This window comes from Pseudophryne corroboree, chromosome 1, assembly GCF_028390025.1.
Source record: "Pseudophryne corroboree isolate aPseCor3 chromosome 1, aPseCor3.hap2, whole genome shotgun sequence".
NCBI classification, from domain to species: domain Eukaryota; kingdom Metazoa; phylum Chordata; class Amphibia; order Anura; family Myobatrachidae; genus Pseudophryne; species Pseudophryne corroboree.
The window spans coordinates 139538141-139556164 of NC_086444.1; the positions used below are offsets into that span (position 1 = coordinate 139538141).

Sequence of the window (18024 nt, forward strand, 5' to 3'; positions counted from 1 at the left end):
GCCTCCTCTCCCCCTCGGCGCCGGAAGCACAAAGCTGTTTCCACCTTACCTCCCCTGTGTGACAGTTCAGTGGCCAGGCGGGATCCAAAGGAAGCGGAGCTAGATGGGAATAAGGGGCGAAGCTAGATGGGACCAGGCTGCAGCAGGAGGATGAGCTGCTACAGCTCCGGCCAGCCAGACTTCATTAGGTAAGTGTCTGGAAAGAGAGTGTGTGTGTGTGTGTGTGTGTGTGTGTGTGTGTGTGTGTGTGTGTATCTGTATACAGTATCTGTGTATACTGTATATATGTGTGACTGTGTGTGATGTATGTACAGTATGTATGTGTATGTTTATATATATATATGTGTATGTGGTGTGTGTATCTGTGTGTATGTGTGACTGCGACATAATATGTGTAAGCGTCACTGGTTCAGGGGGTGTAATGTGTATAAGCGGCACTGCTACAGGGGGCGTTACGTGTGTAAGTGGCACTGCTACAGCTGGTGTTACGTGTGTAAGCGGCACTGCAACAGGGGGTGTTACGTGTTTAAGCGTCACTGGTACAGGGGGCGTTACGTGTGTAAGCGTCACTGGTACTGGGGGCGTTACATGTGTAAGCGTCACGGGTACAGGGGGTGTTACGTGTGTAAGTGTCACTGGTACAGGGGGTGTTACGTTTGTAAGCGACACTGGTACAGGGGGTGTTACGTGTGTAAGCGGCACTGCTATAGGGGGCGTTACGTGTGTAAGTGGCACTGCTAAAGGGGGCGTTACGTGTGTAAGCGGCACTGCTACAGGGGGCGTTATGTGTGTAAGTGTCACTGGTACTGGGGGCGTTACATGTGTAAGCGATACTGGTACTGGGGACGTTACATGTGTAAGCGTCACGGGTACAGGGGATGTTACGTGTGTAAGTGTCACTGGTACAGGGGGTGTTACGTGTGTAAGCGTCACTGGTACAGGGGGTGTTACGTGTGTAAGCGACACTGGTACAGGGGGTGTTACGCGTGTAAGCTACACTGGTACAGGGGGTGTTACGTGTGTAAGCGGCACTGCTACAGGGGGCGTTACGTGTGTAAGTGGCAATGCTAAAGGGGGCGTTACGTGTGTAAGCGGCACTGCTACAGGGGGCGTTATGTGTGTAAGCGTCACTGGTACTGGGGGCGTTACATGTGTAAGCGATACTAGTACTGGGGACGTTACATGTGTAAGCGTCACTGGTACAGGGGGTTTTACGTGTGTAAGCGACACTGGTACAGGGGGTGTTACGTGTGTAAGTGGCATTGCTACAGGGGGCGTTACGTGTGTAAGTGGCACTGCTACAGCTGGTGTTACGTGTGTAAGCGGCACTGCAACAGGGGGTGTTACGTGTGTAAGCGTCACTGGTACAGGGGGCGTTACGTGTGTAAGCGTCACTGGTACTGGGGGCGTTACATGTGTAAGCGTCACGGGTACAGGGGGTGTTACGTGTGTAAGTGTCACTGGTACAGGGGGTGTTACGTGTGTAAGCGTCACTGGTACAGGGGGTGTTACGTTTGTAAGCGACACTGGTACAGGGGGTGTTACATTTGTAAGCGACACTGGTACAGGGGGTGTTACGTGTGTAAGCGGCACTGCTATAGGGGGCGTTACGTGTGTAAGTGGCACTGCTAAAGGGGGCGTTACGTGTGTAAGCGGCACTGCTACAGGGGGCGTTATGTGTGTAAGTGTCACTGGTACTGGGGGCGTTACATGTGTAAGCGATACTGGTACTGGGGACGTTACATGTGTAAGCGTCACGGGTACAGGGGATGTTACGTGTGTAAGTGTCACTGGTACAGGGGTTGTTACGTGTGTAAGCGTCACTGGTACAGGGGGTGTTACGTGTGTAAGCGACACTGGTACAGGGGGTGTTACGCGTGTAAGCTACACTGGTACAGGGGGTGTTACATGTGTAAGCGGCACTGCTACAGGGGGCGTTACGTGTGTAAGTGGCACTGCTAAAGGGGGCGTTACGTGTGTAAGCGGCACTGCTACAGGGGGCGTTATGTGTGTAAGCGTCACTGGTACTGGGGGCGTTACATGTGTAAGCGATACTAGTACTGGGGACGTTACATGTGTAAGCGTCACTGGTACAGGGGGTGTTACGTGTGTAAGTGTCACTGGTACAGGGGGTGTTACGTGTGTAAGCGTCACTGGTACAGGGGGTGTTACGTGTGTAAGCGACACTAGTACAGGGGGTGTTACGCGTGTAAGCTACACTGGTACAGGGGGTGTTACGTGTGTAAGCGGCACTGCTACAGGGGGCGTTACGTGTGTAAGTGGCAATGCTAAAGGGGGCGTTACGTGTGTAAGCGGCACTGCTACAGGGGGCGTTATGTGTGTAAGCGTCACTGGTACTGGGGGCGTTACATGTGTAAGCGATACTAGTACTGGGGACGTTACATGTGTAAGCGTCACTGGTACAGGGGGTGTTACGTGTGTAAGCGTCACTGGTACAGGGGTTTTTACGTGTGTAAGCGACACTGGTACAGGGGGTGTTACGTGTGTAAGCGGCATTGCTACAGGGGGCGTTACGTGTGTAAGTGGCACTGGTACTGGGGATGTTACATGTGTAAGCGTCACAGGTACAGGGGGTGTTACGTGTGTAAGCGTCACTGGTACTGGGGGTGTTACATGTGTAAGCGTCACTGGTACGGGGGGTGTTACGTGTGTAAGCGTCACTGGTACAGGGGGCGTTTCATGTGTAAGCAACACTGGTACTTGGGGGCATTACGTGTGTAAGCGTCACGGGTACAGGGGCGTTACGTGTGTAAGTATCACTGATACAGGGGGTGTTACATGTGTAAGCGTCACTGGTGCAGGGGGTGTTACGTGTGTAAGCGTCACTGATACAGGGAGTGTTACGTGTGTAAGCGTCACTGGTACTGGGGACGTTACATGTGTAAGCGTCACGGGTACAGGGGGTGTTACGTGTGTAAGCGTCAATGGTACTGGGGGTGTTACATGTGTAAGCGTCACTGGTACAGGGGGTGTTGCGTGTGTAAGCATCACTGGTACAGGGGGCGTTACATGTGTAAGCATCACTGGTACTTGGGGGCGTTACGTGTGTAAGTGTCATGGGTACAGGGGCGTTACGTTTGTAAGCATCACTGATACAGGGGGTGTTACATGTGTAAGCGTCACTGGTGCAGGGGGTGTTACGTGTGTAAGCGTCACTGATACAGGGAGTGTTACGTGTGTAAGCGTCACTGGTACAGGGGGTGTTACGTGTGTAAGCGTCACTACTACAGGTGGTATTACGTGTGTAAGCGTCACTACTACAGGGGGTATTATGTGTGCTGTTCCTTTGTAAAGTATGGAGAGCGCAAATTTATAGTTTGCAGGGGGGGCGCCTAACACCCTAGCACTGGCCCCGGGTAGGCCATCCCACTTGGAAAGGATTAACCGTTGTAGAGGGAGAGAATGAAATTGAGCGTACTCTACCATGTCGAAGGCTGACACCATCAGGCCAAGTACTTGCATCGCCAAGTGTATAGACACTCTGGGGCGATGAAGGAAGCATCTTATCCTGTCCCTATCACTGACCTGGGTTGAGAGTGTTGTGAACTCGGGGGTTCTTCCGGTGACCGGGAAGGGGAACCACAGCTGGGCCGAAGTAGAGATGGCCGAATGTAGGTTTTCTTCATACAGGACTTAGCGGCAGACAAGGTTCGTGACGGATACTGGAGTTCACCTGAAAGACAGGACTGGAGAACGGTGCTGGTGAATACTGCGAGTGATGCTGAAGAGTACTGAGGATAAGGCTGATAAGTGCAGAGACCGGGATTCAAGGACGATGCTGAAAGCACAGAATTAGCGGATTTGTGAGCGACGTTGAAGAACACTGTGATAAATGATTGTGAGCGTTGCTGAAGCACACAGTGACAAATGATTGTGAGCGTTGTTGAAGCACACGGTGACAAATGATTGTGAGCGTTGCTAAAGCACACGGTGACAAATAATCGTGAGCGTTGCTGAAGCACACTGAACGGTAAAAGCACTGAAGTTTGTTACGGCTAGAAGACACGCTGAACACCGTAAGCACTGGAGTTCGTTTGGTAGAAAGTCTCGCTAAACGCTGCTTGCACTGGTGTCTATGTTACTGAGACACTCACAGGATGCTGGAAGCACAGAGGTCTGTGCAGCAAAGGAGCACGTTGAATGCTGGAGCACCGGAGTTGAAAGCAGCAGTAGGAGACACTTGCACGCTGGAACGCTGGAATCCGAAGTAGCAGTAGGAGACACTTGCACACTGGAACACTGGAATCCTGAAGTAGCAATGGGAGACACTTGCACGCTGGAACACTGGAGTTTCAAAGCAGCAGTAGGAAACCCTTGCAGGCTAGTGCACTGGAGTCCACTTTCTGGGAAAGAGAAGATACTCAGGCGCCGGGGCTCTGCCCGGCGTCTGATTTTGAACTTCCCGCCCCGGTGTGATTGGCGGGGAGAGGAGAGCCGATGACGTCACCCGCCCACCCATCTCCGTGTACGCCGGACGCGCCGGCGGCGCCCACTCCCCGGAAGACCGCCGGGACCAGCGGCAATGGACGCCGGGACCCGAAGCCCACCAGCGGGGACAACCGCCAGGCGACCCAGCGCACCCGGAGAGGTAAGCGCGGCGGCCGCGGCGATGTGACAATCCCGAAGCTTCAGGAGACAGGAACAGTCTTTGTCTGTGTGTGTCCAATAGTGCCCCTAGGTGCACCATGCTCTGAGCTTGGACCAACAAGGACATTTTCCAACTGACCAACCACCCATGGGCTTGCAGGAATGTCACTGTCAGTTGCAGATGACTGAGGAGGACTTTGTGGGAATTTGCCAGAATCAGCAGGTCGTCCAAGTACGGCAGGATTGTGACTCCCTGGCGATGGAGGTGGGCTGTCATCACGGTTATGACCTTGGTAAATATCCGAGGAGCCGTAGCCAGTCCAAATGGCAGAGCCTGGAATTGGTAGTGAAGGTTGCCAATAGCAAACCACAGGAACTGCTGATGCGACATGGCAATAAGAATATGCAGATACGTAGCCTGTATATCCAGGGATACCATATAGCCTCTGGGTTCCATAGCCAGCACAATTGAGCGTAGTGTTTCCATACGAAACCTGTATACTCTCACAAACTTGTTCAGAGATTTGAGGTTGAGTATAGGCCAAAAGGACCCATTGGATTGAGTAGTAACCTCTGCCCCTCTGGGCCGAGGTACCGGCACAACAAATCCTGTACTCAGGAGAGAACCCACAACCGTTTGTAGAGCTTGCGCCTTTAACGGATCCGAAGGGAGAGCCGTAGTGCAGAACTAGCGAGGGGGACAGCTCTTGAAATAGACAGCGTACCCATGAGAAACAACTTCCAGTACCCATGTGTCTGAAGTGGTCTTTAACCAGACTTGGGTGAACTGTAGAAGTCGGCCTAACACCCAAGGGTCCCCAGGGGGAGGCCGGCCCCGTAATGCAGCAGGCTTGTCATGTTTTGAAGCAGGCTGATGGGCTGCCCAGGACTGTTTCGCCTTGGGCTTGGTGGTTTTGGGGGCACAAGATTGTCTCGGGTATGACTGACCCTATGCTTTCCCTTGAGGCCGAAGGGAACGAAAAGTGGTACCTTCTGCCTTCTGTGTAGAAGGATTAGTAGTTGGGAGAAAAGCTGTTTTAGCAGCTGCCAATTCAGACACAATTTTATGGCTCCAGTGAAGGGGAGTACCTCCAACAAAACAGTTTTAACCACCTTCTGCCATTTAAACTTATCAATAGAAGAAAAGAAAAACACATGGCGCTACCATATAAACTGAGTGTAATGAGACCAAGGCTTACTTTCTTTCAATCATTAGACAATGAATGTTGGTAATGTTCTCATTTTAGAGATAATATTATTATAGGTAAGCTTCAATACTGCATATCATCCACAGATGGCATATGATCCAAATTCAAATGGACATCTCAGCAAACTGAAAACTCAGAGGGATATATACATAGTGCGACACGGCTTCATATGATAGAAAAACATTTACTAGACAAATGCACACTCACATAGACAACAGTGTTAAAAACATGTATCACCCAATGGATGTAAGTCACACTGGAAATCCAATTAATCACAGAGCTGATCTTCCCACGTCTCTGAAACGGAGTCCAGCAAATTGGTACCTTGTGCTTTAGCGCACTTTCGGTCAAAAGACCTTCCTCAGAAGCATAAGGTAACTGGTCCACAGGAGCCGCTTAAGTACCCTTCTTAATTACCCCTAAATGTCCCTCATCAGTCTGATTCTTGACGAGGACCGGCACCCGGAGCGGAAGTACGTCACCGGAAGTGATGTCTGCATTTCATCGTCTTCTTTGCACTTCCTGTTTGCGTTCCTTTGTACAATAGCGATTCCTGCTTCCAGCACTATGAGACGGGGAAATGTCTTTATTGGAGAAACAGCTTATGTGTATATCTCCACTCCATCCTGATAAAGTCCGCATCCAGGTCTAAATAGAGATAGAGCACAAGTTCAATTAAAGCAAGCGGATCCCATGTGTATATAAAAAATTAAAAAAGCAATTAAAAAAACATACAACATAATATAAAATATTACATACATATAAAAGTGAAAATGAGGAGTATAGGAGAGGCTTAGTGATTAGTCAGGACTACAAAAACCATTTTAATTCAAAGTCGCTATTGAGACCCTGAGGGATCAATGTACCTAATTTATAGATCCAACGCATCTCAGATTTTGCAAGTGGAATTTCAATATCTTTATTACGCCATGTGGGGCTTACCAACTGGATGCCCCAAAATGACTTAATTCCGCTTAATTTGCCACCATGTACATGTTTGAAATGGGATGACAGTGAATGGGTCTCTAATCCTTTTTTAATGTTATATAGATGTTCCGAGAGCCTTGTTTTTAGACATCTTGTCGTTTTACCTATATAGATCAGAGAACAATGACATTCTATTGCGTATACAACATTCTTGGAATTGCATGTTATAAGTTCCTTGATGTTATAATTGTTCCCTTTAACTGTAAACTCTTTTATCTTACTTGCACCTTTAGTTGCCTTACACATGTTGCACATTGCACAGCGGTGAAAACCTTGAGTGCGGATACTGCTCCTTTTATTAGTCTCTATAGCATTATGCACTAATTTGTCCCTCAAGGAATCAGACTTTCTATATATGAATGCTGGTTTCATCGGTAGACTGGAACCTATAACTGGGTCCTTTTTGAGGACTTTCCAATGTTTTTTTAAAACCTGCTCAATCTCTTTATGCTGGCAATTGATATTTGACTCAACGGACCACTGATATGTCTCACCTTTATTGTGAGACCTAGTTTTACAGATTAAATCCTTTCGTTCAAAGGTATTTACTTGATGTTGGGCTTCTGAAAGGTGTTCCTTCTTATATCCCTTTTCCAAAAATGGTTAGTCATGTCAATAGACTGGGTCTTATAAACCTCTGATTCCGTACAATTGTGCTTAACTCGCATATATTGGCTGTAGGGAATACTATTAAGCCAATTGCTATGATGTTGACTATCAATGTTAATAAAGCTATTAGAATCAGTCGGTTTGCGATATAGTCGAGTTTGAAACCTCTGATCTTTTATATAGATACATAGATCTAAGAACACTATTTCTTTACTGCTAATATTCGTAGTAAGCTTGATGTTGAACTCATTATCATTCAATGAATCACAAAAGGACTTATGTTCTTCCCTGTCACCACTCCAAATAAATAACAAGTCATCAATATAGCTACGCCAGAGCACCAGGTTCGTCCCCAGAGTGCCACCCTGCCAAACCATCAAATCCTCCCAATACACCATAAACAGGTTGGCGTAACTAGGGGCGAACCTGGTGCCCATGGCTGTGCCGACACGCTGTAGATAATAATTCCCGTTAAACACAAAATAGTTGTTATGGAGAATAAATTTTATACTTTGTATTAGAAAATCTTTAAGGTCAGGAGAATACTCTGACTGATCCATGAAGTATCCGACTGCTTCAATTCCCTTATTTTCTTGAACCATAGTTGCTGCAGTTGGTTAGGCAAATTTTCCCATGCCCAATTCCAAGGCGGGTTAACCATTGGGATAATATGTGGTGGTAGTGGCACCGGAGGACCCATAGCGGGCGCTAGGCGTTCGACTAGAGAACCCAGCAGGGTGGTGTATACAGCCAAGGGTGGCTCCTGTCAGGGCCAGTTCTAGCCCTTGTGGCGCCCCAGGTGAAAATAGAGGCATGTGTCAAAGTCAAAAATATTACATAGAGAGACCATATAAACTGCACACATATAAGTCGCTATACTTGCAAATATGCGCAGCGAGCACAGCAATATATGGAAACACACGCATTTGCTCGGACATGGCACTGAGATGGATTCGGCACTTGTTTCATACAGTACATGGTTATAATAATGAACAGCACCAGACATCATGGAGATTTAGAATTGGCTAATGAATTAATGTCATGGATGTGTATCATTCGAACCGAACCAGATAAACACATCATGTTTGGTATTGAAGCAAGCAGAATCAGGTGTGGGTTAGTTTGAGGCCTGTTGTGTTGTTGTGGGACATTGCAGCGGATAGATATGATTATATGTATAAAAGCTAAGATCATATTGTTAGAATAATGGATGCTCAAGACAACCTTTTACTAAGTTTTCAGGGCTGAACCTGATTAGCATATACAAAGAGAATGGTGACTCAATACAAAGGAGAAAGAAAGACCCCTCCCCCAGGTACTGGTCAAACAGGAAGGTAGTGGTCAGGTGTGGCCTCAGAGAACAGATGTAATGTAGCTACACTCACAGACACACACACAGCTACCTGGCACCAAGCAGCATGGCAGCTCAATCCCCAGGACATCTTCCAAACTAAAGGCTAAGTATTGAACCTCACATGGCTAGATAAGGAAACAGATAGATTGCTTTCTGGTTTAAATAGGATATTGTAACTTGGTTGTGTGATTGTTGGGTGTTTGTGGATACTCTGTGAAGTCTGTGATAAATTGGAACAGTATACAATCTGTAGCATAATATTTGTGGTATTTGTTTGCCAATGGAGATTTAAAATAGATTGTGCTGGTTAGTTATAATATATATATCCTGTTAATCATAAATACCACCATGCAGTTACGTTTGTGTTAATTACATTGTGATCTGGTCTTGTGATGAATATGCTCTGGTTATTGAGATACTGAAGTTGTTTGGGATGTGAAATTATGAGATGGTTCTAGGAAGTTGGATTACATTGTGAAAGGTGTTTTAGATGGTTTGGAATTGTAAAATCAGAACATATGCATTGTTTTGAGGCTTGGACATTTTGGAAGAAAATGGAGTCTTGTGTTTTCTGCTATGTGATTGTGGTTTAGTATAGAGTGCCATGTGTTTGGACCTGCAAATCTAAAATGGCTGCTGCTGGATGTCTTCCCCTCCCCCTTTCAGCCATGTGGTGTGGTCTTTGGAATCAAGTGGAGGTTTCTCAAAATGGAGTCTAGCTTCCATCCCATGCTGTATTCAGCATTGACTAACTGCGCAGCGATTGTCTCTCACATGTGTAGTTTTATCTGCAACCATGTTGTCTCTTATTTAATGTTATCATGAGCCATTTCTCTCTATCTCTCTCTTCTTCTCTTCCCCTTCCATTTTCCCATAAATAGTAATTGTATTGTATTGTATTTCTTGTGTAGTTATCTGGTTAGGAAGTCTTTGTTATATTGTAGTGTATCATTTGTACTGTTATCCCCTTTTACAAGTATATTAGATATAATACAGTTAATAGGCCTTGGAACCTAAACCAGCATCTGTGTATTTTCTATAGTGATAAGTGTTCATTTGAGCGTCGGTGACGCTCATGCAGCTTTGTAGATAGTCAGGTTACACAAGGTTGCACTTACACCCTGTACTCACATTAAGGTATTCAGTGTATTTCATTGGTATAAGGTTTTAACATAAAGGTATAGTGTTGTAAGCGTCTGCATCGCTGGTGACCTCCTCGTGGTCTCGAGCGTATGCTACGCTACAGCGAATCATTCCCCTAGACATAACCAATAACGTGTCCTGTGATCACTGGGCCGTGAGCGAACGTGACGCTTGAGCGTCTCGCCTACGGCTGAGCGATCGCTACGCAGATAGCGTACCATTACGGTACTTCTTAAGTAAACAGCGTACAGTGTTCTTAGCTTCATAAAGGGTTGTTTATACGACAAAGGAATTTAGCATTGTCAATTGCGGGCTCGTCCTATACTTCTCATATCTGCACTAGGTAGATCAGCAGACATTATCCCTCCAGCAAAGGGTGGGAGGTTGTCTCACAGTGCTGACGGGATAAGCGTCTGCTTCGCTTAGATAAAGAGTGCTGAAGGAACCCGGTAACCGGAGGTAAGAACAGTACGCTATTGTCTTTGAAAATCTGGTTTTTATTTCAATTTGGTGCCAACTACACACTCAGGCCTAGAATAACTTTAGGAGTTTTGAATGATGACTTTCTTTGTGACAAGAGGCCGCATGGTCTGTCCACCATTTTGTGTGACCCTCATGGAGGTGGAAGGGGGAGGAGCAGCGGCCATTTTGGGAAGGTCAAAAAAAAAATTTTTTTTTTTTCTGAGCGGCTGGTTTTCAGTTGACTCAGGAAACAATCAGCCATCCACTGTCAAAAAGAAATCATCATTTAATGAGTTTTTTTTTAATGCATTTATTTAATCTATATCATAGTCAATCATAAGTAATAGTGATTGGTACTTATATGTAATTTCATATGCGTGTGCTTACATCAATGTATGTTATTAGATTAAATTTAGAATTGCATTTTCATCTGTGTAAGTTTCACATCTCACCTTCCTGTTTGCCATTTGCATTGATAACGTGCTGAGAAAAAACAAGCACACAGCATAGAAGATACTGTGTGGTGTTTGGTAAGCGTTTATATAGTGAAATATCGCTTATAGTAAGGCGATACAGAAGCCACAAGACAATAGCACACATTTGTTCAGTTTCCAAAATTTAGTTTAAATACCTTACTTTACTGTAACGCCTCTGGGGAGAGCTATCAGACTACGGGAAATGATTTTTCTGATCAGAAAACTATAAGAATGATAGTGGGTTGAAAACGGTATGAGTGTATTGAATCCCGCTTTGTGGACTTTGTGATCTATGTGATAAAACGGTATTGAATTCCGCTTTGTGGACTTTGTGAACTTTGTGATCTATGTGGAACGTGATGAGCACGATCTGAGTGAAAACGTGCAACAGAGTGTGATAAAGTTTTCGTTGTATTACGCTCTGGCTGTTTTGGAGCACAGTAGGGAGACTCCAATGATCCTACCATTTATGGGCAACAAGTGTCTATAAGTGGTACGATTGGACCGCACGGTTGTATGTGTGACCAATAACGCAACGTGATATGAGGTCGTATATCCATGCGTAAATCATGCCCTCATACGTGTTGTAGGGAGCACATGCAAGCGTGATTTGTGTAAAGAAAAAGGAAGGGAATTTTCTCAGGAAAATCTCTAGAGATAGGGCCTGCAACGGCTACACGTGTCTGCTAGAAGGCGGACCGGAGATACCCGGAGCAGAAGAAGTTCAGTGGAAGAGCTTTAAGGATTTCCAACGAAGTTCTGTGTTTGGTGCATTTTAGGAAGTTTTTCTGTGTTAAAAAGGTCCACAATGGCAGCCAAGTGCACAACACAGAGACGGTCGGAGGTCAGGATTCAGACTCCAGAGGCTTGCAGACCCCGAGGGTCTGCTCGGTTAGTAATGTGGGGGAAATATGGTCCCCACACTGAGACCTTTTGTGATGAATGGACACGAATGACTGCGGGGGATAAGGCACCATTTCCCGGGATAGGTAGTTTTGACTTAGAGGTGTTGCATAATTTAAGGCAAAGGATCAGTCTCATAAAATCCTGGAAACAACGAGTTAAACATGATGATTGTTTGCAGTTATGGCAACAGGAAAGTGAAATGCAAAGAAATGTAACTTACATATCTAACTTTCATCTTGAGAGGAGAGACATGGCATTGAAGAGGATTATGGTTGCAGAGAAATGGCACAATGTTGTACGATAAAAATGCACTTAGTAACTGTATTAAGAATGAAAGTGTTAAATGTAATAATGTTTATGAAAATGAAAGTGTAAAAATTACAAATGTTAACCTGTGCAAGTCGCACCCCATGTTAAACTTCCCTCAGGATTACCAACAAGAAAGTGAGCCCAGAACGATGTCGGCACCTCTTAAAGAAGCCATCCTACAAGACATCCAGGTGGACGCGACCAAATTGGTAAAGGCAATAATCAAACCCCCTAACGGAGGGTCAGGTGAGGTCGTGTCCACAGGTACGTACAATGTTTTATATCACGCACAAACAAATGTACCCCATATTATAAGACCAAAACAAGGTGATGTAATTGAGTTTAGTCCTGTCAGGGTGATCACAGTCCCCAATGGGAAGACTGACGATCAGGGAACCATTCCCGTCAAGGACAGTGCAATGCGCCATCCCTGGTCCCGGACAGAATTGAGATCAATCATGTCTGATTACCCAGATCCTAGGAAAGATCTAACTGTATGATCAAAGATTCACAGAAGGTATATCAACTCCCTAGACAACGACATAATCATGGTATCCAAGGAATCAGGTAGGTACAGGGAAAGCGGTTGATGATGATGAACATCCGAGCGTTTGAGGAGGCATCAAATCAACCAAAACCCCAGGCCATTGGCACATGGAGGAACTTAAGGATTTGTGATCTGTGCAAAAGAGAAGGGCATTATGCCAGTAACTGCAACAGCCCACATAAAATCAGACCCCCTAGACATGAAAATGAGCAAAAGTTATGACACACCAAATTACAAGCAGGGATCATATAGGAAGAATTTTGGGCCACACCCATAATATATAGTTAGGAAAGGTGATTATTAGGAATGGAGGCAAGCCTGAGGTAACGGTTAATAAATTGGGAGGTCATTCACTGAAGATACAGGAATGACCAGGTTAAACGTTGTAAATGTATTTGTGAAAAATGTTTTTTCTTTCTCTCTCTATCCCCATCTCTGACGATTATTGGTAAGAATTCAAACATTGCATATTCGCTTGGTCCTTGCAGAAGTCTACCAAACCCCAGCATGACCTATCCACCACAATGTATTCTGGCCAGATACAGACAGTGGAATAATGCAAGTGCTGGTGGGGAGGGACTGCTCAAGGAAACCATTAGACACGTAGATACGACAGCCTAATAAGTCTGACAATGTTTTTCTAATGCTAACAATGTTTTCTTAATGTTGACAATGTTTAAAAATGTTTTGTTTCTCTTTTCTCATTGGTGGTTATTGTCGAGTTATGTAATGTATATATGCACATGAATTGTTCTCTATCTCTTTTGTTTTTTTGTTGTCTCTCTCTTCCCACTCATGTTTCCATGGTTTAAAGATGGTATGTCATCCCTCAGTTGGACCAATGGTAATGCCAGATTTTTTCTCCTTACAGAAAGATCGCCGGTTAGGAAGGAATATTGCATCACCAGAATGTTCGTTTGGAAGACTGAGAGACAGCACCTTTGAGAGGACAGCAGAACAAGAAGAACAACAAGACGAGAGAACTTATTATCGTAACAAGTTCTCTCCCCCTCAAACTGTTTTCTTATACCCCCTTTACAAATTTCTTCTTTTCTCCTCCTGTAAGATGGACTTGCCCCAAGAGACTGTGATATGGATTTTCCCGTTAACCATGATGTTGACCAGAGCAGTCTGTTTCGGTGAGAGTACCAGTGAGGTCGAGAAAGGATCCAGAAAGGTCCTGATGACTGAGACGGAGGTGTAAATTTCCAATAGCAACCCAATCACCAAGCAAAGGCGAGTACCGGGCACGATCTAACAACCATGTTATCTGTAAACATTTTCTTTGAAGGATTGTTAGTTCAAAAAGAAAAACTGTATCTGTAGGCTCTGTGACAATGGTTGAAGATGGATGCATAAAGAAATGCCAATCCAGTCTTAATATCCATATGGACCGGCATCCATTGAGTGACTATCACTCCTTAGTGGGTAGTGTGTTAAATAAAACTGATTGTTGGGTATGCTCTCAAGTACCTCAGGGTCATAGTAAATCAGGGCTAGTACCATTTCCTTTAACATTAGGGGAGGTACTTGAGCTAAGTGGTGGGAGACCGGTGGACAGGAGGTTTAATATCTCCAGCCCTCCTAGTTTGAAGCTCCACCAATACCATGTGGATAGGTCCCTCATATGTTTTAACATCTCCAATCCCAGAAAACCGGGAAATTGGGAAGTGTCATGGAGCAACCTTACCATGACCTTTTCACACAGAGCAGATAGAATGCCTACAGATACAGAGCTCGTACGCCACATAGCCAGTAGAGGAAAATCTTTCCGGTATCGATATACCTTAGGGAATAGGATTACTAGAGTTGGAGAGGTATCACCAGGATACTGTGCACATATCGTACAAACCGATACGTGCATTAAGCAGTTGGAAGAATTAGGGTCAGGAGATTTCACCTGGAAGGTTTGTAACATGGTCATGTCCTTCTCCGTCCCTTATGTTCTCCCCGATGATGCATATTTCATATGCGGGAGAAAGGCGTACAAATGGCTTGCCCCAAACTCTGAAGGATTGTGTTATATTGGAAAAGTATTGCCTGAAGTGATGACTGTTACACATGACAAAATGAAGGACATACACCGTGGTGCCCAAGCTCCTTATACTCACACTCATTACGAGCACCGAGTTAAAAGACAACTGTCAGAAAGGTTAGAGCATCCGGCCTCTGATCTTATCCATGAATCCACCGGGATTCAGGTTCTGGTAGCGTTAGATTTCACTCGTACCGCTCGGGGAGTGATGAATTATAGATACATTTCCGCACTCGCCAATTTGTTAGATAATATCACTGAAATGTATGATGACACGTTTAGATACACTGGAAGAGAACTTCAAGCTTATAAAACAGAACTAGTTCAGCATAGGATGGTTCTTAATTATCTTACAGCAGTAACAGGCGGATATTGTGTTACATTGGCAACACAGTACGGCATAAAGTGTTGCACGTATATCACAAATAGCACCGAGGATCCGGTAGAGGTCATAGACCAAAAGATGGACGATATTCTCCAATTGAAGTGGGAATTTCGTCGAAAACACAATCTCACCCTTGCTGCTGTAGGTAATGAGCTGACTGGTTGGGTGTCATGGTTGAACCCGCGAAATTGGTTCTCCGGTTTAGGAGAGTGGGCTCAAGGAGTCATAATGGATGTTGGAAAGTTTCTACTATGTATCTTAGGTGTCGTTATATCGATTGGATTGATATTTAGATGCGGGCAGGCTTTAATGAGGTGCAAACAAAGTACAAAAGTGATGAGCTTGAGGAGTGAGGAAACTGTAATTAACCTGGATTTGATTTATGACCCAATGATAGAAACCAGAATGTGATGAAAATGCGATTATACGGTCCGTTTCTTTCACCTGTTTTTCTGCTTTTCTCCCAGATACAAAGACCCCCTTGGACGAGGAAGCTGACGAGACGAGATGTATACAGACAACAGACAAGCACCAAAGAAGAAGATTTGACAACTTTAAATATGGACACTTGATGAACTTTGCCATAGATCCCCAGTTTCCCTAGTATCTTTAAACTCACGCTAGCCCAACATTTTTGTAAATCTGATGGCTCAGACAAAGCTATTTGCTCATGCCTAAGGAGCAATACAGCGCAAAGAAGACGACTCTCAACAGATACCGAAAACAACTTCGACGACAGATGTACATTTCCCTGACATAGAATATCATTGCATTCTCCATAAGTGTTCTTTATCTTCATCTCTACAACCCTCAGGTAATGACACACATAGACGATAGGGAATACAGGCACAGATATCAACAACCACATACCTCCCCCATTCATGTATCATCAACTAAAATGTGCTCCCCCATTTTGTTACAACCACAGCCGAAATGAGCTCGGTAAAGTTTGACAGCCCATCCACAGACCCTTAGTACGGGATAAGAAGGAATTCAAATGTATACTTCGCAATACCTCGAAGCTTGATGTACAACACGTACGGCACGATGATACATGACCCCCCAAACATGGATTCATACACACATGCTTCTGCTATCTCACTAGGTCATACCCTCTTCACACCTTCTCCTCTCTCCTCCCTTACCCAACCATTGAAATGTATTAACCCCTGACATATATTTTTCTCTTTTTGAAATGTTTTAGGAAGTGGCAGTTATTGGTGACTGCCAAAGGGTGGACTGTCAAAGTCAAAAATATTACATAGAGAGACCATATAAACTGCACACATATAAGTCGCTATACTTGCAAATATGCGCAGCGAGCACAGCAATATATGGAAACACACGCATTTGCTCGGACATGGCACTGAGATGGATTCGGCACTTGTTTCATACAGTACATGGTTATAATAATGAACAGCACCAGACATCATGGAGATTTAGAATTGGCTAATGAATTAATGTCATGGATGTGTATCATTCGAACCGAACCAGATAAACACATCATGTTTGGTATTGAAGCAAGCAGAATCAGGTGTGGGTTAGTTTGAGGCCTGTTGTGTTGTTGTGGGACATTGCAGCGGATAGATATGATTATATGTATAAAAGCTAAGATCATATTGTTAGAATAATGGATGCTCAAGACAACCTTTTACTAAGTTTTCAGGGCTGAACCTGATTAGCATATACAAAGAGAATGGTGACTCAATACAAAGGAGAAAGAAAGACCCCTCCCCCAGGTACTGGTCAAACAGGAAGGTAGTGGTCAGGTGTGGCCTCAGAGAACAGATGTAATGTAGCTACACTCACAGACACACACACAGCTACCTGGCACCAAGCAGCATGGCAGCTCAATCCCCAGGACATCTTCCAAACTAAAGGCTAAGTATTGAACCTCACATGGCTAGATAAGGAAACAGATAGATTGCTTTCTGGTTTAAATAGGATATTGTAACTTGGTTGTGTGATTGTTGGGTGTTTGTGGATACTCTGTGAAGTCTGTGATAAATTGGAACAGTATACAATCTGTAGCATAATATTTGTGGTATTTGTTTGCCAATGGAGATTTAAAATAGATTGTGCTGGTTAGTTATAATATATATATCCTGTTAATCATAAATACCACCATGCAGTTACGTTTGTGTTAATTACATTGTGATCTGGTCTTGTGATGAATATGCTCTGGTTATTGAGATACTGAAGTTGTTTGGGATGTGAAATTATGAGATGGTTCTAGGAAGTTGGATTACATTGTGAAAGGTGTTTTAGATGGTTTGGAATTGTAAAATCAGAACATATGCATTGTTTTGAGGCTTGGACATTTTGGAAGAAAATGGAGTCTTGTGTTTTCTGCTATGTGATTGTGGTTTAGTATAGAGTGCCATGTGTTTGGACCTGCAAATCTAAAATGGCTGCTGCTGGATGTCTTCCCCTCCCCCTTTCAGCCATGTGGTGTGGTCTTTGGAATCAAGTGGAGGTTTCTCAAAATGGAGTCTAGCTTCCATCCCATGCTGTATTCAGCATTGACTAACTGCGCAGCGATTGTCTCTCACATGTGTAGTTTTATCTGCAACCATGTTGTCTCTTATTTAATGTTATCATGAGCCATTTCTCTCTATCTCTCTCTTCTTCTCTTCCCCTTCCATTTTCCCATAAATAGTAATTGTATTGTATTGTATTTCTTGTGTAGTTATCTGGTTAGGAAGTCTTTGTTATATTGTAGTGTATCATTTGTACTGTTATCCCCTTTTACAAGTATATTAGATATAATACAGTTAATAGGCCTTGGAACCTAAACCAGCATCTGTGTATTTTCTATAGTGATAAGTGTTCATTTGAGCGTCGGTGACGCTCATGCAGCTTTGTAGATAGTCAGGTTACACAAGGTTGCACTTACACCCTGTACTCACATTAAGGTATTCAGTGTATTTCATTGGTATAAGGTTTTAACATAAAGGTATAGTGTTGTAAGCGTCTGCATCGCTGGTGACCTCCT

General features: G+C 44.4%; 1 long non-coding RNA gene across 2 annotated transcripts in view; it reads right to left on the reverse strand.

The window, feature by feature from the left end:
* Positions 1 to 5984: 5984 nt before the first annotated feature.
* LOC134989547 (uncharacterized) overlaps positions 5985 to 18024 on the reverse strand; it is a 132026-nt gene continuing 119986 nt past the window's right edge. For both annotated transcript variants that reach the window (XR_010194993.1, XR_010195349.1), the window contains exon 3: positions 5985 to 6464. This is a non-coding gene — a long non-coding RNA (uncharacterized LOC134989547). The remainder of the gene's footprint in view (positions 6465 to 18024) is intronic.